The following is a 23,127-nucleotide window of genomic DNA, read 5'->3' on the forward strand; positions in this document are numbered from 1 at the left end:
TTGCCCAACTAGATATTGATAGGCCATTTGATGTGTATTGTGATACCTCAAGGATTGGATTGGGATGCGTGCTTATGCAGGATGTGCATGTGATAGCTTATGCTTCACGTCAGCTGAAAAGGCACAAGGTGAATTATCCCACCCATGATTTAGAGCTAGCTGCTGTGGTGCATGCTCTAAAAATTTGGAGGCATTATTTGTTGGGAAATAAAGTACACATTTTTATGGATCACAAGAGCCTCAAATATATTTTCACTCAGTTCGAGCTAAACATTAGGCAACGAAGATGGTTGGAGCTAATCAAGGATTACAATTTAGAAGTTCATTATCATCCTAGAAAAGCTAATGTGGTAGCTGATACTTTGAGTCAGAAGTCGTATCAAGTGGAAGAAGCACCCCTGTCTCTCAACCATGCTGAGGTGCTAGCCCATATTGCTCTAGTCTCAGGTTTACTTCAGCAAATTATTATAGAGTAAAGGCAGGATGTTTTGGAAATCCTGCATATCAAGAAGTTAATTATCGAAGGGCGTGGTCCTCATTTTAGTATTTATGACCAAGGTGTGGTGTGGTTCAAAAATAGATTGGTGGTTCCATCAAGTGAGGAGCTTAGAAGAAAGATTTTGGATGAAGCTCATCATTCCAAGTTGTCTATCCATCTAGGAAGTAACAAAATGTACCATGATTTGTGCCACTTGTATTGGTGGTCAAATATGAAGTAGGATATCACCAAGTACATCGTGGAGTGCGACACTTGTGGAAGAGTTAAGGCAGACCATATGCGTACACCGGGATTTTTGCAACCCTTGTCTATCCCTATTTGGAAATGGGAGAAGATTTCCATGGATTTCATTGTGGGTTTACCCCGCACGTCCAAGGGCTATAACTCTATTTGGGTCATTATGGATCGTCTCACTAAGTCCGCTCATTTTCTCCCGGTAGATACCAGGTATTCCGCCAAGAAGTATGTCAAGTTGTATTTTGACCGGATCATGATCCTGCATGGAGTTCCTCTTACTATCGTCTCTGATAGAGGGTCAGTCTTTGTCTCTCGCTTTTGGGAGCAACTCTTGGAATGTCTTGGTACTAGTCTCCTCAAAAGTTTAGCTTATCATCTACAAACTAACGGTCAAACAAAAAGAGTCAATTAGGTACTTGAGGATATGTTGAGGGCTTGTGCCATTTATTTTCCTGAAAAGTGGGACGAATGCCTGACTCTAGCTGAGTTTTCTTATAACAATACCTATCAAGAAAGCATTTGAATGGCACCATTTGAGGCCCTATATGGTAAGAAATGTAGAACACCTCTTAACTAGGTTGAAGGAGGTGACCATGGATATTATGGGCCTGATTTTATCAAAGAAGCTCGAGAGCAAGTTAGTATTATTTAGAGCTATTTGAAGGCAGCTCAAAGTCATAAAAAAACTTATGCGGATAAGCGAAGAAGGCCATTGTAATTTGAAGTTGGTGATCATGTATATCTCAAGGTATCTCCCATGAGAAGTGTACATTGATTTGGTGTCCGTGGGAAGCTAGCCCCTCGCTATGTGGGTCCTTATAAGATTTTGGAGCGATGTAGTCCTGTTGGTTATCGTCTCCAACTTCTAGACATTTTGTCAGCAGTACATAATATTTTCCATGTTTCTCAGTTGAAGAAATGTTTGAGAGTTCTTGAGGAAGTAATGGAAATTGAAGGACTTTCCCTCTAGCCCGATTTGTCTTATATTGAGCATCCAGTCAAGATCTTGGACGAAAAAGAAAGAGCGACTAGAAATAGTTTGGTGAAGTTTTACAAAGTTCAGTGTCAAAATCACTCAGAGGACGAAGCAACATGGGAGCAAGAAAGTTATATCTCAAAGCATTATCCCCACCTTCTTTCTAATTAACCGAGGTAATGGTTTAAATCGGAATTTATTTCTTATCTCTTTTCCCACACTAGGCACACGAAATCTCGGGACTAGATTTTGTTTAGGGGGTTTAGATTTGTAACATCCTCGGTGTTACACTATAAATCATTTACTAAAACATGTCATGAGTATCATGTTTATATGTTAATGCATGTAATAAAGAGTGTAGATCAATTTCCATAACTCAAAATGATCAACGGAAATGCAAAATGAAAGTTAATTCCATAGTCATGTTATATCACTTAGGGTTTAAAACCAATTTCTATTAAGCAAAAATGCTATAGAACATGTATGTGATACTTGAATAAAGTTTGAATTACAAACTTTGTAGATGACAATGAAATACCTACGGTCGAAAAATGATATTACTAGCTAAGATTTCCAATAGCTTAGAAATGCAATTTGAAATAGAGTTCAACTTAGAACTTAGAAAATTTCTTGAACTTTGGAAAGGGTAGACATTGCTTTGTTCATTAATTTTTGTAGAAAAATTTTGTTAAGTAGAGTAGTGTCATGGCCTGTATTAGTAGCCCAATGTACCCTCTAAAGTATGGTGAAGATGGTTTGGGTGTGTGGCCAACCGATTAGTTGTTTTGGATGCTTTAAAAGTGTGCATGGCACGTCCTCAGTCGGTTTCCTCGCATAGGCGCGGTCACCGCGCCCCTGAGCCATGATGTCAACTCGCCGACCGCCCGCACGCATGCCTGGCCATGCTCGTCTAGCCGCTGTGGCCGATAGCCCTAGCGCACAGCTGCCCCACGTCACTACCACGCTACTAGCCCACCGCTAGCTCCTAGCCATGCACCGTCACACCATCGTTACCCTGTCTAGTCCCGCGCTGCGTTGCTGTCGCGTCCACCACTGTTGCCTCATGTCGCGACGCTGCTGCTGTTGTTGTGTCACTCTAGTATGCATGCTGCATTGCACTACCCCTCCCTTGCCTGGTTGGATGCCGTCCGCACATGGCCGTGCGCCGCCGTCGCTTTGCCATTTATGGCACTGTGGCCACGCGGGCCACGCTAGTCGGGCATGCACGCCCGTCGGATAGCGCCGGCGTGTGGGCCTCCCAGTCCCGCCACTCGCGTCCCACCAAGGCATCAATGAGCCAAACCCACAGCCATGCTCATCTCTCCCTCCCTCTGCTTTCCACCATCGTTGTGTCACATCGCGGTGAAGCCAGAGAGCGAGCACCTCTCATCAATTCCTCGTGCTCGCATCTCCACCTTCATGCCTCCTCTCTAGCCGACCCCACCCCACCTTGACTTGTGTCATGTTGAGCTCCAATTTTGGGATCTTGCCACCGCCGTGTCGTTATGGCTCGTCGTCGCCTGTGTCGTGGCTAGTCTCTACTACTTTACCCCACGCCAATTCCTTTGCACCGTTAGCTCGCCTTGGCTTCCTCTTCATCGAGCGCATGGAAGTTGTAGCTTTTGTGCCGCCTCCTCATCGCTAACATGGCCATGCCTTAGCGGTCCACCATTTGCCTCACCGCACACACGCGGCTAGCCTCGCTCGGGTCGTCTTCGGCTGAGCCTGCTTCTTGGTAAGGTCACCGATGAGTTATCGTTGCTCACCCGCTGCCCTACTATCTTGATTGTTGCTGTGGCTCACCTGAACACCATTGCCATTACCACGGGGTGTCCGCCATCATGGAGAGGTCCTTCTATGGCGTCCCGGCTCATGCAACCGTCGCCCATCGTCTTGCGTCGAACCCTAGGTGAGCGTTGGCCTCATAGCTAGGTCAGCGGGGGTCCTGCGTGGCTGGTGTAGGCGCCTGTGCCACTGCTCGCCATGCCAGAGCGCACGGGGAGGGCCAAGGGCCTCACCGTTGTAAAGAGGAGAAAGGTCCAGGGTTTCTTTTTGTATAAGTGTTGTCTCTAGGAATAGTAACATGGACTGTATGTTGTTTTGCTCATAGTCCAAGGGCATTTTTGCATATGTGCCAGGGCGCGTAGGCCTTCTCGCTATGGGCCGCCTCTACATGTGGGCCTTGCCTTGCCTGTGGGCCACCACGTGCTCGCACGTGTGCATTGCGCTTTGCGTGGGCGAAGTTGGGTCGCGGAGTGGAATTCATTTTTTCTTTTCTTACGGAATTAGAAATAGCTTTATATTTTAATTTCGGAGCTAAACTTTGAAAATTAATATCAATTCGCATAGATGTCCAAAATAGTGAAACAAAATTTGTTAGGTTCATAAAAATGTGATCTATCTATTGGTTTTAGTTAGTTTACATTTATCTGTGAGAATTTTAGGTTCATTAATTCATTTAGGAAAGCTTAGCATTATTTAGATTAATATTTGTAGGAATTTTTGTGGCAAATTGGTTGAAAGGACCATGACGCCTAAGAGAGGGGGGGTGAATTAGGCAACTTAAAATTCTAACTCTAAACTATGGCCTCTTTTTCTAACCCTAGCAAAACCTATGCAAAAGATGAACTATCTAAATGTGTAACTACGGTTTTGCTAGTGTGTTGCTATCTCTATCGCAAAAGGAGTAATATAATCAATGTAAATGCAGAAGCTAAAGAGCAAGGTAGAGATATGCAAACTCCCGTCGACAACTCTGGTATTTTTATCGAGGTATCGAGAAGCGCGCAAGCTTCCCTCTAGTCCTCATTGGAGCCCCTCATAAGGAATCCCTCGCAAGGGCCAAGCTCCTGGTCGGGTAACTCCGTGGATAGCCTCAGGCCTTCCCCACGCGCAAGTGGGTCTCCGACGTGCCTTCCGACAAGCCTCTCCTGGATGGTCCCCACCGTCTTCACTATCAAGCTTCCAGTCGAAACACCACGGGTCTTGTTCCCTCCGGTACACGGTGGCGGCCACACCACAAACACGGTTGGTGTGATCTCGCAAGACTACAAGCCCCTCCGATGTACAACAATGGTGCTCGGAAGCACCGAGTGGTAAGAGGTATGCAAACCTCACTAAACGCTAGGCCTAAACCTAGAGCAAGCGCATAAGCGGTGGTCTAATCAACCTAAGCACTTCGCAAAGCACCTATGCTAACCACCTAATGAAACACTAAGCACTATGGAAGTGGAGATCACTAAAATGGTGTATCAACACCCTTGGTATGTTTCCTCAGCTCCACACTACTCAAATGGCCGGTTGGGGGTTGCATTTATAAGCCCCACTGAGAAAGTAGCCGTTGGGGACGAAAATCCGCTTTTCTGCTACTGACCGGACGCTGATCACGTCCTGACTGGACGCGTTCGGTCGCCCCGACCGTTGGAGCCACAAACTACTAATCAGATGTTGCCAGTGTTCGGTCACATGCCACCAAACGTGTCCGGTCGCATTTTCGCCGCTCTAGAACCTCTCTGTACTCGACCGGATTTTGCTGTCCTGTGTTCGGTTGATTTTGCCGCCACCATCTGGTCCAGCGTTCGGTCACGCCTGTTACTGAGCCTCTTGATCGGAGCATCCGATCACTTTCCTCCAGCGTCCGGTCCAGCGTCCGGTCACCTCTGTGAGCTCGTTTCTTCGTGATCTTGCATACAGCTTGGTTCCTATCTTTATGCTTGGACTTTGCTTGATATCTTGGGTCTTCTCTTGTGCTTCTAAGGTCTTGTTTGAGGTGTTGATCATCGGATCATCACGTCGCCTTTGTCCAAGTCATGTCTTGCATCCTATTGAACTACAAAACAATCACTTGCAAATTCATTAGTCTAATTTGGTTGTGTTGGTCATCAAACACCAAAATCCAAAGTAAATGGGCCAAGGGTCCATTTTCCTTACATTGGTAATAGCTTTGACCATGAAATTTTTATAGTAGATTCATTGTATTATTATGTGCTCACTATAATTTTTGTAGCCTTAGAATAGGTTGAGAAATATGGTAGCTAAGTACTCCTTGTTGTAGTATATAGGAAATCGTTAATAAGAGTAAGAATATATTTTAGTTGCTAAGTAGCACTTGTAGGTGTATTCTTATTTTAAGAACTACTATTGCCTTAATATTGAGTGTTGCATCATCATTGCTTGCATGTAGAGAACAAGTTGGAGTTCATGACTGAGGGCGAGCAGGAGTATGAAGAGGTGATTGAAGAGTATGAGGTGGAGGTCCTCGTGCAGGAGGTCCTGGAGCCACCACAGACTAACTAAGCTGACACCCCGCTTGCCCAAGGCAAGCCCTGATGCATAACCCTTATTTTAAATGATCACTGGATATATATATATATATATATATATATATATATATATATATGTGATGTGCATTTACGTTACAGGCATTTTATGAAAACTACATGCATAGATGACCTACCTATGAGTTCTATTAGCATAGGTCAAGTAGCTGCTATGTTTAGGCTATCAGTAGCCTGAGTAACCCGCCATTACTCATAATAGGTGATTATTATTATTATCACTCATGATAAAATAGTGAAAGGAAAAATGGAGACCAGATAGGGATATGGTATGGGTATTAGTGGGTGTAAGAGGTTGTGTCATGCCACCAATGGGGCATAGCTTGGTTACATTATTTTTCCTGTCCGTGTCGATTAAGGACCGACTGTTGCATTGAATTCTAGTCAGGTTATAGACTTATTATCCTGAGCACATACTTGTTTATGGGAGCAAGGAAGGCTCGTTGCTCTCTTATCATGGGTTCTGGCTCTTTTTGGACCGACTGATTGGAGGCAGGGATGGTGGAGGTCTAAGCACCACACTGAGTCCGGGACTCAGGTGTGGGGGCTTGGAGTCCAAGTTTGAACGGGGACCTAGACCCCTTGACAAGAGAGTGATGGGTTAGTCCTGCTTGTACCTAGGGTACAAGCGGGGCATCTATTTTGGGTACCCAGCTAGGCACATTGATTCATGAATCGTCGGGTAATCTGCTATGATTTATATATAGTCTAGCACCGTAGTAAGAACTGGAAGATGAAAGATGGTGAAATGAATCTATTTGCTCAACTCTTGCTTGAAAGTAGAACATGTGCTTACCTAGAATGGTTAGATAATGAACTAATCATGACTGCTAATAAGGAACATATATAAGGATTCACTATTAGTATTGCTTTCCACAAAAAGGAAACCCAGAAACCCAAAAAGCTTATCATATCCTTTGGAGTCGAAAAAGTATTTCTATTAGCCAGGTAAGTCTTGCGAGTACATTGTGTACTCAGGTCTATTTACCCTGTTGCAGGTGCAGCTTGAAGAGTAGCTGTTGTGTAGAGGATTCTTCTAGTGGGCACAGACGGATCCTTGTATTCTACTGTTAGATGTTTATTGTAATTCCGCTGTTTAAATCCTACACTCTGAACTTGGTACTGTAATAATGTATTTCTAAGAACTCTGGTAGTATGAAATGGACTAAGTATTGTAAACTCATTCTCATTATTGGATCCTAGAGAAAAAACGTAGATTATTTGAGTTCTCCCTTAGGGTGTACTCGACGGAATCTGTCCGATGTAGCTTGCTTTCGGGGTGCTTAGTGTCTGGTAGAAGACGAGCGCCTCCGAAGGTGTGTTATTTCGGGCGGTTCTGCCACAACAAGCCACGAGCAATTTACTAGAGTACCTTTTGGCTCTCCATCAGGGAAAGGTCAAGAACCTCTCATAATCACCATGATCGGAGCTGGAGACAATCACCAACCTCTGCTCGACGATCCTCGTTGCTCTAAGCCATCTAGGTGGCGGCAACCACCAAGAGTAATAAGCGAATCTCACAGCGAAACACGAACACCAAGTGCCTCTAGATGGAATTACTCAAGTAATGCACTTGGATTCTCTCCTAATCTCATAAATATGATGAATCAATGATGGAGATGAGTGGGAGGGCTTTGTCTAAGCTCACAAGGTTGCTATGTCAATACAAATGGCCAAGAGAGTGAGCTAGAGCCGACAATGGGGCTTAAATAGAGAGTCTCCCACGAATAGAGACGTTGGCTCTCTGTTCCCTAAAAAGTCATGGTGACCGGACGCACCCGTCGGATTGATCGAACACAGGACCCTAGTGTCTGATCCTCTGATGATCGCCACATGTCATCAGCTTCAAATGCTGAGCGCTCGATCTTAACGGCTAGTCTACTTCGCGCCATGTGTTAAGTTACGACCGAACGCGCTGCTCAAAGTGACTGGACGCTCCACCACTAGAGTCCGGTCGTTTCTAGTAAGGTTCTAGAGACGGTTTTTCACGATCGGACGCGTCTGGTTGTTCATGATTGGACCTAGGCCAGCGTCCGATCAACTCAGCCTCTCTCTGTTGCTTGCGTCAGCGTACATCACTAGGTGACCGAACGCACCCCCTGCGTGTTCGGTCCCTCTTTCTCTTCAACGTCTTGTCAAGGGATTGAGGGCGACCTTCACTGCGCGCCACTGATCGAATGCGGGGTCAGAGTCCGGTCACTGCCCAAAGCAGAGTTCGGTCAGTACGAAACTTCTCCTTTTGACCCCGAACTTCACCACCCTTGATCAAATATGCCAACCACCAAGTGTATCACCTTGTGCACATGTGTTAGCATATTTTCACAAATGTTTTTAAGGGTGTTAGCACTCCACTAGATCCTAAATGCATATGCAATGAGTTAGAGCATCTAGTAGCACTTTGATGATCGTATTTCGATATGAGTTTCACCCCTCTTAATAGTACGGCTATCGATCTTAAATGTGATCACACTCGCTAAGTGTCTCGATCACTAAACCGAAAAAGCTTCTATCAATTTCACATTTGCCTTGAGCTTTTTGTTTTTCTCTTTCTTTTTTTCCAAGTCCAAGCATTTGATCATCACCATGCCATCATCATCATCATGATCTTTACCATTGCTTCATTACTTGGAGTAGTACTACCTATCTCATGATCACTTTGATAAACTAGGTTAACACTTAGGATTTTATTGATTCACCAAAACCAAACTAGAGTTTTCAAAGATTATATCGCCATGGCAAGTGAGATGAACCAATCAATGAATGCCCACTCAATCACCGGGAGAAATCGAAGATACAAGTGACACACACTACAAGAAACGTGTCATCCTATGACATTTACGCCATGACATCTCATCTAAATGTCATTAAATCAATTAGTTTATGACATTTCTTTGGAAGCCATCTCAACTTAGTGACATAAACAATTGGACGTCACAAAAAACGTCAGAGGTAGTCAATTTTCATATTGTGACAATATTTGCAACATAGGATGCTCAAACTTGAGAACATGAGGGTGGGAACCTGTTGCTCTACCACTAAGCTAGGGTTGTTTTTGTTATAATTTGCGCACTGAATCATATATGTCTAAACTGTAGCAGCTAATGCATCCCTACATCATATGCTCGTGGACTCTGGGCCTTTGGCTCACTTAGAGCGGGTGCTATGCACGAGTGAGCTCACCGGAGAAAAACATATTTTACATTAAGAAAAATAATTAAATAAAATACTAGAAAAAAATGAAGTTTGTCATAATAAAGTTGCAAGTCTTTGTTTAAAAAAAATACTATAGCTATCACAATTCGCGTTTGAGTTTGTCTACCCAACAACTATGTGTTTTATGTAGTTTCAACATATGATTTTTTTTGCACCATAGAATTAAGATCCAACAACCTCCATCCTCCTTCCACCTTCAACCTTCTTCTACCTCCAGCCTTCTTCTACCTCCACACAATCACAAATCACAAGATCACAGATCCACAGATCACAAGAAACAATTTTTTTTTTCTATGGATGGACAAATCATAAATCGCAGGGAGGAGGAGGTACCTGGAGCCGGATCCCTGGGTGGCCAACCAAGACATCTGCACTGCATTTGGCTGGTCTACTACCGGATTGTTTCCGCTTGTTTTAGCTTATTCTCTCTCACAGAATACTATTGAATCATCCAGAACCATCCAAAATTCACTGTTGAGGCCACCAGCCGAACGGTGTCCTGACCTCTGGACCGCACCACCATGATCATGCAGTGCAGGACGACATGCATGCGTTCCAGCCATTGATGGCCTTTGGAGTTTGGTGGCAAGCCCGATGCTGCTCCTCTGCGGTCTTTGGACTGCCCTGGCCTGGGTGCATGTGTGACCGTGCTGGGAACGGCGAAGGTGAACGACGCCGCGGAGGAGGCCCACCGGGTGCGATCCGAGTGCGGGCAGGCCCGACGTCGGTCGCCGAGCACTGGGAGCACCGGTGAAAAAAGAGAGAAAAAATCCATATATTTTTTTTCCCTAAAACACATGTGTGCTGTATAGCATTTCTGTTCGTGTTTTAGAATTAAATTGGCAAACATAAATTAAAATGGAATCAACTTATTGGACGACAACACACTAGACTGTACACTGGACTATGTTACACATGAATTTCTTTGTGTTAATTGAAACAAATTCCAAATTAAATTGTGTGTACTCCTACTAAGATAAAAATAATTACATTAAAACATATTTGGATTGTGTGTATGCAGAATTTATATTTGAAAAATGATCTGTGTATGAAAAATATCAGCCCGCCTAAAACTCATGGGAAGCGGCAAAATTCAAGAAAAAGGAATGCCCAAAACAATGCGCGGGCGCCAATGGCTCAAAACCACAGTGCGCGGGCTAAGTCAAGCGCCAAAAGATAGGCCCGGACAAAAACGACCCACCCCTCCCCAAACCCTCGCCGCACTCGACTCCCGCTCCCACATCCCTCCCTCGTAGCGCCGCCCGCTCGGCCGCCCGACTCCCTCCCGGATCCCGCACAGCGCCACCATCGTTCCCCGCTAGGCCGCCACCCATCCCGCGCGGCGCGCCCATCAACGCCGACACCATCCTGTGCGGCGCACCCATCACTGCCGCCACCTTTCCCGAGCCACAATCGTCGCCAGCGCCGAGCCAGAGGCGCGGCCCCCGTCGTCACAGCGTCGAGACGGGAGGCGCGGCCCCGCATCCCCGGCACCCCGTCGACGTAGGGCCGAGCCGCCCCAGCTCCGAGGAGACAAGGCGCGGCCTCCGCGTCCCCACCCCCACCGTCGTCTTCAGCGGCGAGCAGATGCGGCACAGCCCTGCACGTCCTCGACCCCCAGGTGACTCCACCAATCCGCGCATCCACACATTCTTCTCCTTCAGTCCTCACCAAGGTGAGCCCCAACCCTAACTTACCTCCAGTTCCCCTGTCATCCGATTTGGGCAACTAGGGTTCTATAAACTGGTTGGATATGGTTAGATCGGGTCATAAATGTCCAATTTTAGCCACTGGGTGTTAAAAACGAGAGGCATGGTTACTTCTCTCTACTAAATATTCTGAGCTGATTTGTCTTTTCAAAACATCACTACTGATTTGAGATTTATTTTGAAGCAAATGACTGATTTGAGATTGTTGTTGTACTGTTATTACTTGCTAACCTGACTTTGTATGCTCAACTCACGGTATTTGTTAGGTGGCAATATGTCAAGCTCTTACTAGATGTGTTCTGATGGCAAATAGGAGAGGTAAGCTTTTTGGTTCTTATTAAATTCGTCTTCCTTTTAACTAAGAAAGGAAATACTGTACAGTTCCAGAGGTGTTCTGCTGTAGCATGTTGCAGATTTCCCAAACATTCAAGTTTTGAAATAGTTGATAGAAATTTAGATAACGCCATTTCCTATAATATCAGAACCTAAAAATCCTGTGCCTTCACTCTAGTGTATTTTCTGTACATGGAGGACAGGGCTGACCCTTTGGATGCCATATCCTCCCCTTCGTCACTGCTTCACATAGCTTGGTGAGTTAGCTTTTGCTGCTAGTTGGATGCCAATATGCACAGATGATTTTGTGAACTGCCTATTCATCTATGATCAATTGGCAACACTAGTTTCAGTTGGCAGATGCAGCAAATACAGCTCCTAGGATATTAACTCCAAGTGACTTCTGTATGCTCCTATGATATTAGCTCAAAGTAGGTCTGAAAATAATTTAAGGCTGACCTGTACACATTCGTTGACATCAGCTTGGTACTTGTTTGCTACTGTTTTGTGTTTCGTTTTTTAATTGTCCAGTTCAGTTTCAGACTTACAAAGTAGACTGGTACCATCATTGTTTAAAAGGCGTTAAGGCGAGGCGAGGCGAGTGACCCCCTTCCGGACGCCTAGGCGAGCAAGGCGGATGCCTAGGCGACGCCATAAGAATATCATAATATATAATGGCGCTAAAATTCAGAAGCAAATCAGACCTTAATATTACCAATTCTTAGCAGACATACATAGTTTTAGACCAATAAGGATGATAAGTAGTGCTACTAGAGTACTAGTCTACTAGTGCACAATATGAAGTAGCAAAAGAGCAAATCTGAAATGTCTCAGTCATGGTTTAAAAGGCGTCGCCTAGGTGTCCAGGCGAGGAAAGTTGCTGGGCATCGCGCTCGCCTGGACTTCCGCGCTTAAGGCGTCCGCCTTGACGTACTAGGCGTCCGCCTTGCTCGATTAGGCGTTTGGTCGTCACCAAGGCGCCCGCGGCGGATGCTTTAACTCATGAAATCAGGGGGGCGCGCGGGAAGAAATCGCTCCTGTGCCGGGCCTTCCTGCCTTTCTGCTGTTGCGCGCGAGAACAAATTGAGAGGGAGAGATAAAGCGCAGGAGGTAAATCAGAGAGGGAGAGTAATTAGATTTAGAAACCAGAGGCCCGCCGCTCCGCCCCTTCCTGACGCGGCGATTCCCATCGGCGCGACGTCAAATCCTCGCGGAGTGCGGCACAGCCGGCGGCCCCGCACATCTCTGCTGGTCGCCCCCTCCTGCAGCAACAGGATCCCGCTGTTCGTAGCTCGATTGAAGCCTGTCGGCCGCCAAATCGACTGGAGACCAGCTGTCCATCGTCTTCTCTCCGCCAGGCACCAGGATGGGGCTCTGATTTGCTTTGTGGCCGGCCCCTAGCTCCGACTTGCTCACATGCCTTCCCGCTGGGCACCTGCAAGCTGAGGTAGTGCCTCTCCTCTCTGTTTCCCTCCCTTCCTCTGTTACTTAAGTAGTCGATTGTGCTTGCTTGTGGTTGGATTGCATAAAAAACAGAGCACGTCACATGGTGTTGTCTGCTTCTTGCTTGATACTTGTGGTTTGTTTTATAGATGCAGACTCTCCGTTTCCCTCCCTTCCTCTGTTACTTAAATAGTCAATTGTGCCTGCTTGTGGTTGGAATGGATTGCATAAAAAATAGAGCACGTCATATGGTGTTGTCTACTTCTTGCTTGGATACGTGGTTTGTTTTATAGATGCAAATTGGAGTGGTCCACTTGTAGTCTTCTTTGTGGTTAGAACATCCGGGGCTGTGTATTATATGCTGATTGCTCTGTTTTATATGCTAATTGCTCCAATTTATGTGCTAAAGTGACTTGATTTATGCTAATTCCTACACCTTTATCCCATATTATACTGCTACTTTCTGCTAGTGTTTGCTTTAGGATGTAATGTAGTGTCTTTTGCTCTTTGTTGAACTGCTCGTTAGCCTATATAAACTATACAGAGCATTAACCATGCTATGTGCTTGGGTTCTTTGCCTTTTTTTATGCAGATGAAGCACAATGGCAAGCCCACCTTCCGCCGCTAGCGAGTATGATCCCAAGAATGATCCAACCCGGAAGCCACAAAAGATCAAGGATCTAGGGTGGAAGTACGCCTACTGGCCAAAACTTAGCAACAAGGATGAGGTAGCATGCACCTTGTGTGGTGGGAGTGTTCATGGAGGGATAAAAAGGTTGAAGAAACATTTAGCAGGTGGCTTTGGAGATGCAAAAATTTGTGCTAAAGTGAGCACTAAAATTAGGAAGGAGATGGCTGCTTTTTTGGAGGTTAACAAGAGAAGAAGACCTTTGTTCCTAGAGGATGAGGATGGAGAAGCAGAAGTGGTGGAGGTGGCATCAAGTGGGCCTCCTGTAAGTGAGGCACAACAAAATGAATCTTCTCAAGCCGCCAAGGTTCATCCTAGTTCAGGGACAGCAGCCAAAAGAAGGCAATCAACCATACAATTGAAGGCTGTTGGTAACAAGACTACACAGCAAAAGACAAAGACCATTGCTGAGATGCTTTGAAAAACACCAAAAGAGGTGGTAGATGAGAGACTATTAGGTTCCTACCAGCCCACAATTAATGTAGCAGCAAAAAGCCGGGAGGAGAAGCATTATGTGGATATGCAGTGGGGTTTGTTCTTCTATGAGTGTGATGTACCTTTCAATGCAGCAGCCGCAAGACAATTTCAGATTGCAGTTGAGGCCACAGCTCAGTTTGGTTCAGGGTACAAGCCTCCAACACCTTATCAACTTGGGGAGCCATTGCTTAAAGAGGCTGTGAAGTCAACAAGTACCTTGAGGGAGGAGCATGAGAGGGCATGGAAACAATATGGCTGCACACTTATGTCTGATGGATGGTTCGATAGGAGGGGATGCCACTTGATTAACTTCCTAGTGAACAGCCCGGAGGGGACATACTTCTTGGAGTCAGTTGATGCATCAAGTGAAGTACATGATGCTAAGATGCTTGCTGATCTGCTAGAGAAAAGAATGCATGATGATGGTGTAGTGAGATCATATATGCATAGATTATTGTAACTCAACATTTGCTGCACAAATAAACTGTTGTTTGATTTCTTCCAGCTTTACACATATGTAATGTCCCTTTTTGACTTTTTTTTATTTGTTTCAACAAGTGATGTTTGTTTCTGATGTGGTCTATAGGACATGGGCAAATTCTAGCAACCTAAGGAATTCACACATGCTCCTAACATTAAGAAAAACTAGCTGCCAGCACCTGTTGAACTATTAGTTTGGTGACTAAGGTCACTTGTGAGACAGGGATGTGAGATTTCCATCTGTTTATTTTATCTTAGACAACTTTGTGACTAAGGTCACTCGTTGAACTATTGGTTTGGTGTTCGTGATGAGTGTAATAAATATGTAGATGTATGACTTGTGAACTTGTTGATTTGTCATGAATGGAATATATTGTTGGGCCTACATATGTTAAATGTGGATTGTTTGTGCTGTTATGTGGGGTATGTGATGGTATGGATCGGGCCAAATAAATGCGCCATCCTATTTGACAAGGTCTAAGAACTTATGACATTAAACCAGAGGTCATAAACGTTTGTGACTCCAAAATGAATGTCATAATATTATGACCTCAACACTTAAACATCACAAGTCATCATTAAAGATGCCCATCTTTTGATATTTGATTTTTCGTCAACTTGGTGTCATAAATGGTGATTTGTGACTTTTTTTTGCATGTATTATGACATGAAATGTCAAAAGATGACACATTTCTTGTAGTGACACAATTTTTCTCCCGAGGTTCACGTGCTTGCTGGCACGCTAGTCCCCGTTGTATCGATCAACATTTGATGTATCGATTAAGAAGTGTGGGAAAGTAATGGCTACTAAATGATGCTAAGGTGTCGCACCCGGTTTTAAAGACAAAACCAGATACACACTATATGTGAGCCTAGAAAGTCAAATCTCACATATAGCCACAAATAAGGGTAATATCAATGGACAATGCTTAAATACATAACATATTAGTATAAAGAATATAACCTCAGAGTATAGACAGCGGAAAGACAACACTAATCTTCAGGCGAAGACTCCAAATCCACAGGGACGACTGACTGGTTAGCAACAAGCCTAACTCCTCCAGACTAGCAATCTGGTACCCATCCAGGATTTTTATTGGATGTAAAACAAGTGTAAGCTCACCATGCTTAGCAAGTATATCAAAGGGATCTATGAGGTTCAAAAGGCTTGACACTGTTTGACTACGGTTCGCAAGTTTAGTTGATTAAGTTTTAGCATCATGTGCCACTACTTTAAAGAGCTTTAAATAGAAATAAAAACCAATCCAATTGTTTTCAAGAGTTAATCTTAGTGTTGAGCATTCTTACAACTGTCTATATCCTAGGTACGTGAAGATCGAGCTCCCAACCATAGCTTGCTCGAAGATCAATCTTGACGTAGATCCGAACTCCTTGTGGTTCACCAACTCGCAACACTCTTAGCTTGGCTACCCCCTTAAGAAGAGATGGGATAGGGGCACCAACATCCAGCATGTAACTTTTTTCAAGGTGTATTATCATCCTCTGACATCCTAGAGAGCTTGTGGACATAAGATAAGAATAAGAAAAATGGATCCTTCCCTAGATAGAAAACAGCAGCGCAGAAAAGCATCCATATCTCGAGTTTTGTTTATCCATTAAAGTTGCATCTTAAACTGTTGGAAAGCTTATAAAATTCCCCACATCTTTCTTTTAGACCACTCCTTCAGATTCTGCAGTTAACTTGGTGGAAATGTTTGCTCAACAGAAACTATTCCAGATTCCAGATAGCGCAGATGTATCGCCTTGTGATTTTCATATTTCCCAAACCAGAATATCTATCAAGGTGAATCTTACGGGAAAAGAAAAATCTTGAAGTCTGCATTCACCTAGAATTTTCTTAGAATTTTTGGTTGCCCAGAGGTTGGAGACATAGGCCATAGAAGTTAGACTGCTCCAGAAGACAGAAAGCGGGAAAGAAGAGAAAGAGAACCCAGACTATTTATTTCCTTATCCCTTATACCTTAGATCTTTAATATAAATGAAATTGTGAGCATAACCCACAAATTCACTGCACTCATTACAAAGATCCAACTCAACCATAACATAAATACAAACCATTCAAACATGAAATATAAGCTTGTTACTAATCGTTCCTTGTAGCTACTTGGTAGACATTCTTAGGGGAAAACTTCTTAACATGGCTTTGGAAATTTGAATAGAGGTGAGACTAGAAAGTTTGCAAGAGATCAAGAACAACAACCCAAGGAGATAAGAAAGTATAGCTCAAAGGGAGCTATCAAGGAGAGGAGACAATAGGACAAGGATTGGAAATATTTAATTCAATGAGTCAAGGAGGTGGAGAAATAGTTTTATAGTAAAATAGGTTTTTACAAATGACTAGTGCTAACTAGGCTTGCGTCGTACAGTCAGCATTGCTCTGATACCACTTTGTCGCACCCGGTTTTAAAGACAAAAGCATATACACACTATATGTGAGTCCAGGAAGTCAAATCTCATATATAGCCACAAATAAGGGTAATATCAATAGACAATGCTTAAATATATAATATATTAGTATAAAGAATATAACCTCAGAATATAGACAGTGGAAAGACAACTCCAATCTTCAAGCGAAGACTTCAAATCCATAGGAACGACTGACTGGTTGACAACAAGCCTAACTCCTCCAGACTAGCAATTTGGTACCCATCTGGGATTTTTATTGGATGTAAAACAAGTGTAAGCTCACCATGCTTAGCAAGTATATCAAAGGGATCTATGAGGTTCAAAAGGCTTGACACTGTTTGACTATGGTTCGCAAGTTTAGTTGATCAAGTTTTAGCACTCTGTATCACTACTTTAGTGAACAATTCTAATTCCCAAGTGATATTAAAGTATAGTCAAGTTTATCTCAATTCCCAGCCATCCACCATCCACGGTAACCACTAATCTTGAAGGATCCAGACCGCTTGTATCCGTGAGCACGACTGTTATAATAGGTCAAATATTTCTGTAGAAATTGTACATCTTTACCCATCGAGCTGTGATTCCCAATGCCGATGTTTGCAAAGCCCACTACACCTCTACCTAGGAAGTGTGGCAGAGTTTCACTATGTAACCTTTAGCTAGTTGCACTAACAAGTCGTAGCTACTAAGGAGTGGCACACGTGGGCAACACAACACGTTACACACATTCTAGCAGAAAAAGGAAAGAAACCCTCTTACCCTTACTAGAAGCTACAGACGAGTTAGTACAATCTAGTTAACAGATTAAAGTCAGAGCCATATGACATTTGGGGTTGTACGGAACCTCCTGGGTTGCCGCTTTAGGATTAAGTCCTTATGGAGAGGCACTAGGGTACTCAACCCCGTACTTTAGCCCCCTATCTGTTGCTAAAAAGCTTCTTGTTATCATATTGCATAATGTCTTTAGTCATGTTTAACTATTATTTTATGTTCAGCGCTGCAGCATCTATCCAAAATGCATACCCAAACCCTAGGTAACAAGGATATGTGGTACAAAAATTCATCTAAATAAAGTCCTTAAAGGTATATCAAATTAGACACATGCATGAATATGAATAGTAATTGTTCATAAGTACAAGGGGCCTTTGGTACACTTGCCTTAAATACCGATTCTTCGGTAAGCTTTAATCTTCAACGTCCTTCTTCTGGATCACCACATATATCTCATCGACTGGACGTAATCGTAGAACACCACACAACATCCATACACATATATGCATAGCATACAATTGCATCTATATTAGAAGAATACATCAATCATAGAAAAATAAGTAAAAGAGTTTGAAATACGATTCTACGCATCGCTACGAACACACAGTCGCGAGAGACACGCTAATCGGAGCTACGGTTGAAAAGATACATCTACTGAAAGATTTTGCTTATAAAATGAAAAATCATAAGCTTTAAAACAATATACTAAAAGAGTGGGATCATCGCTATAATCACGGGAACGCAAGAATCATCGATAACGAAACTATCATTTAAAAGAAACGACTATCGGGATTTTGTATTACAAAAGAGAGAAAAAGCCTATATGCTTGATTTATTTTAATTGAGCAAAACTATATGAAGCATATTAATTCAGATTACATAAAATCATATTTTATTTTAAAAGTCGAGTTGAACTAGTCATATTTTATACATAAACATGCACGTATATTTAATCAAATTAACTTTAACTTTGCAAGAGAAAAATGCATGTGAAAGCATCTTAACTGACTTTATATAAATCATGTTGAAACTAAGCAAATTATAATTAATAAATACATATTTAAGTTGGCATTAATTAACAAGTAATTATAAAAGGTAGATATTGTCCTAGATTGTTGTTATTTAGAAGCAAGTTTACGTAATCATTAATTAAATTAATATTTAAATTATAATATTATAAACATGGGACATGATAAACGTTGCTACTAACGCGTACCTTACATTGGCACGATTTAACACGACAAGAACAAAGTTAACCCTATGTAGTTGCTTTTAATTAAAAGCTAATGAATAAATATAAATTAAATTAATACCTTATATTAAAATTTAGAAACATTTGTTATTTTGGATGACACTGCTAACATGTACCACACATTGCGATGAAACTCGCGCAATCGAATCAAAATCAAATACCTAAATTGACTTTAATTAAACAACGATTAATTAATTATAGGCACAATTAATATTTTAATAAAATAAATTCATAAACATGTGATATGAAAACTAATAACTCTACTGTATAGATCTCCATGATACAAAACTAACGCAACTGGAATGAACTGAAATGGAGCTAAAATGATTAAACGACGGGATTAACAACAGGATGGCAAAATCGTAAATAGTTGTATCTTCTAACTTACTTCATTCATCTTCATCCGTACGTGGTTCTAGCCATGAAAGCTGCTGCTTGTGAAGGAAGTCGAGGACGACCGGCAGAGGGGCACAGGGCGCTGGCCGGCGACCGCGTTAGGCCACGGTGGCACAGGGGCCCACACGCGGGGCCAAGCCATGGGGCCACAGCGGCCTACATGGGCAAGGCCCGAGCGGCCTCTGTGGTGGTGCCCAGCCTTGCTCGCACGAGCAGCAGACGCGGGACTGCACACGGGAGGGTAACGACCTAGGACCAGGGGCGATGTGCGGTGGGGGCGCGGGGTCGGGGCGCTGGAAGGTGCGGCCAAGGCCGAGTCGGCCAGAAACTCGAGAACCGACGAGCAGCCATGGAGGTTCGTCGAAAAACTGATCGGAAGAGAGAAAGAAGAAAGGGAACGTGGTCAACCGGTGATGGATTCACAAAATGAAAAGCGTGACGGTGTAGAGAACGACGAGATCTACGTTGTGGTGGTGGTGGTTGATGTCGGAACATGACAGTTTGGTCGAAAAAGCTCGCCGAAGAGTTCGTCCAAAACCTAACTTTTTTGAACTTCGGCGTCCGATCTGGAGGGATAGGAGTGGCGGCTCGTGAAACGGGCTGTACTTTCCAAATTAGCGCGTCGAGGGCTATGCCGGCATATATATATATATATATATATATATATATATATATATATATATATATATATATATATATATATATATATATATATATATGAAGGGTTGGGAGATTTTGGAAAGCGGAGATATTTTAGGAATTATTGATTTTTGGAATTAAAATAATTATAGAAAATCAGGAATTGCTATTTAGGCTCCGAAAAATATCTCTGAGCTTTGAAAAATACTAGAAAAATTCCTAGGGATAGATGGAAGAATGAGGAACACAACCAATGTGGTTTTAGCTCCCGATAAAGACTTTTGCATTGATCGAGGAAAAAGACAAAGCTCTAAGAAATATGATTTTAACCCTGAAAAAGGTCGGAAAGATTTCTGGAAAGAGAGGCATCGTTCTAACGCGTCTTAAAACTTTTTCCAAGCCTTTGGATTTTGAAAACAAGGCATCTTATCTAACTTTTGTTTTTGCATGTTTTCAAATTCTTTTTAAACCACTACTTGAAAGCAATATTTTAAAGATTGAGATTTGAATTTATTTTGCAAACCACTCATCACAAAAGTATCAATGCAACGGCATGTATGCGCAAACATGTTGCTACCCTTATGTTGGATTTTAATTTAAAGAAAATTTTCTTTTACCTATGTTTTTATAAGCACAAAACAATTAACAGAAATTATTTTACTCTTTTTAGAAAGTAGCTAATTTTAGGGTGTTACATAAGGTGTAAAGAATGGACCTTTGAAGCGTGATATCAATTGGAGTTGCCAATAACACCATCTTTAGCACCATGGTTAGTTAGATAACACTTGAAAAACACAAACACTAGATACCTCGTGAGATCAATATTATAAGTAAGGCTCTAGTATCAATTGTAAAGCAAGCAAGGCACATCTAACTATCATCCTATGTATGCTAGTTTTGCATTTCATCAATCAATCCTACAACTAGTATACACCACACAAGCATGGATATAGAATTTAAAAACTTGTGCTATGCAAGCAAGCATATGTAATGCACATTCAAATGCATCAAACAAGTTTATGAGTTTGCTCCCCCTACTTGTGTGCTTCAAAATTTTAATTGACCCCCTTGTATTTTCATTCTTAGTTTCTCTCCCCCATCTTTGTGAATTACTTCTCCCCCTTTGGCATCAAATACCACAAAAGGTGAGCTCAGATTTTAGATAGGTTGAGGTGAAACCATGTTAAGTGAGGATCATTTTGCCACATTTGGTTTAATCTAGATCACTTGTAAAAGATATTTAACTCGATGTGATCTAAGGACAAGCTTCTTCACACCTCATTTCAAGGGTTATCTTGACCATGTTGAGTTAAACACTTATAGCTCATTTTCTAGATTAAACACTAGGTTCACAAGCCCAAAAACATGTCATATGCTACCACCAGATCATTTTAAGCATATAAGCAATAGTGGTACCATACAAGCATCAAATCCATTTGATTTTCATGAATAAGCCTAAGATATGATAGGAATGACTAGATGCACTAAATAAGTCTGTAAGACCCCGGGTGTTTAAATATTAAAAACAGGACATGTCATCATATACATTGCAAGGCATTTGGTCATATTGCAAACTTTGATATGCATTCACTAAAACAAGTTTACATTTGTGTTATGATTGTTGAATTGAATTGTTTGAATCAAGTCAAAATTTGGTTTGGATTTGAATTTTCGTGAAAACCCTGATTTTCAGTATTTAAATCATAACCTGAAAACTCATTTCAAAATCTAAGCATATTTTGGGGTTGAGCCCAAAAGCAAAAGTGTAGAGCTTGTCTAGTTATACAAAGTTTGTTTTTGGAGATTTCAAAGCTGTTATGAAAAATTTGGAGTAATTCAAAAAGGCGTAATTCGTTAAATGTCACCTATTTGAATTCAAAAGTTCATTTCAAAATGTAGACCGAATTAGGGGTTGGTTATAAAAGCAAAGTTGTAGAACTTTGAATTTTGAACAACTTTTATTTTTGGAGATTTTTGAGTTGTTACACAAATTTGGGAGTGATTTGAATTTGAAAACGAAGGGCAATTCTGTAAATTCTGTGAACAGTGGCCGCCGCTCTAGCTACACCACCGGCGACCTTTGGTTCGCTTCCAGGCGTGCGCGTGGACGTCCTCGGCTTCGCGCTGGCGTGGAGAAGTCTCCTGCGTGGCTTCCTTGTGCTTCTGAGCCGCTCTATTTAGCCTTGGCCGTCGCCGTTTGCCCCCGCTCCCTCTGTTTTCACCGCCGCCGTTGCCATAGCTCCGTTGAGCTTTTGCTGTCGAACCAGCGCCTGCGCCATCGCAGCAAAGCGTGTCTCAGCTTCGCTAGTTCCTTGCATGTCCAGCCAACCAGTCCTTGTGGCTTGTCTTCACCGGAAGCTTGTGGTGCGCGCTCTTCTTCCTCGCGACTGGCAGCGTCGCCGTTGTGTTCGCCTCACCGTGGCTAGAGCTCCACGGTGCGCCTCTGCCCCTGTCGAGTCTTGCTTCAGCTTCGCCACGATGCCATGGTACTCTATGACCCATTGAATTCTTATTTTGACCACCACAGCTACCGGAGCATCGCCACCGACGACAGTCTGCTCTGTCGTGCCTGCTCGGAACGTCGACCAGCCTCTTCGTTGCTCCTTCGACCCTGCTCGTTGCTCAGTCGTGTTCGGGGTGAGGTGCTGAACCCTTCTGTGCTAAGTGTTTAACCTCTACCGCGCTTGTGTCTCCGGTGTAGCGCGGTCGTGCCGTCGTGCCCGCCATGGTCATCGCTGTGCTTGGTCCTGGCCACGTTTGGTCTCGGTTGTGCCATCAATAGTTGCGCCTGGTTGTAGTGATCACCGTGGTGCTTTTGCCTTCGCTGTTGGTCTCACCGGTGGCGACGAATCGCCGGTCAGCGCGCGTGTCGCCGGAGTCAGCGCTGGAGGTTGAAGATGATAAGTGGGGTCCCTTTGTCAGTGACTCAGTGTTCAAATGGAATTTTTCTATTTTCAGATTTGAATGAATAGTGATGTAATTTGTTATTTTTGTGTAGATTTATTGAGAGCTCCAAAAATTATAAAAATTTTTGTGTGACTTCTCTGTGATGTATAGCATTTAACAAAAATATGAAATAATGTTTTTCAGTACTTTTGGAATGTGATGAAAATTGCTCAATTAATTAATAAATGAATTTCCATGATTTTTCTAGGCTTATTTATTTATCCAAAAATTATGAAAATTGTTTTGGCACTTAGTTATCATGTGATAAACATTTACAAAAATTTTGAGGTCAATTGGAACAAGT

At 42.8% G+C, this 23,127-nt stretch overlaps 1 long non-coding RNA gene across 2 annotated transcripts; it reads left to right on the forward strand.

Moving 5' to 3' along the window:
• Positions 1-10,474: 10,474 nt before the first annotated feature.
• Positions 10,475-14,728, forward strand: LOC136541709 (uncharacterized). Of its 2 annotated transcripts, XR_010780438.1 has the most exons (4): positions 10,475-10,937; positions 11,238-11,289; positions 11,508-12,751; positions 13,340-14,728. It is a non-coding gene; the product is annotated as an uncharacterized lncRNA (long non-coding RNA). The 2 variants fall into 2 exon arrangements; XR_010780439.1 differs by having other exon boundaries at positions 10,475-10,883; positions 11,238-12,751.
• Positions 14,729-23,127: the final 8,399 nt, after the last annotated feature.

The sequence above is a fragment of the Miscanthus floridulus genome, chromosome 3 (genome assembly GCF_019320115.1).
Source record: "Miscanthus floridulus cultivar M001 chromosome 3, ASM1932011v1, whole genome shotgun sequence".
NCBI lineage: Eukaryota > Viridiplantae > Streptophyta > Magnoliopsida > Poales > Poaceae > Miscanthus > Miscanthus floridulus.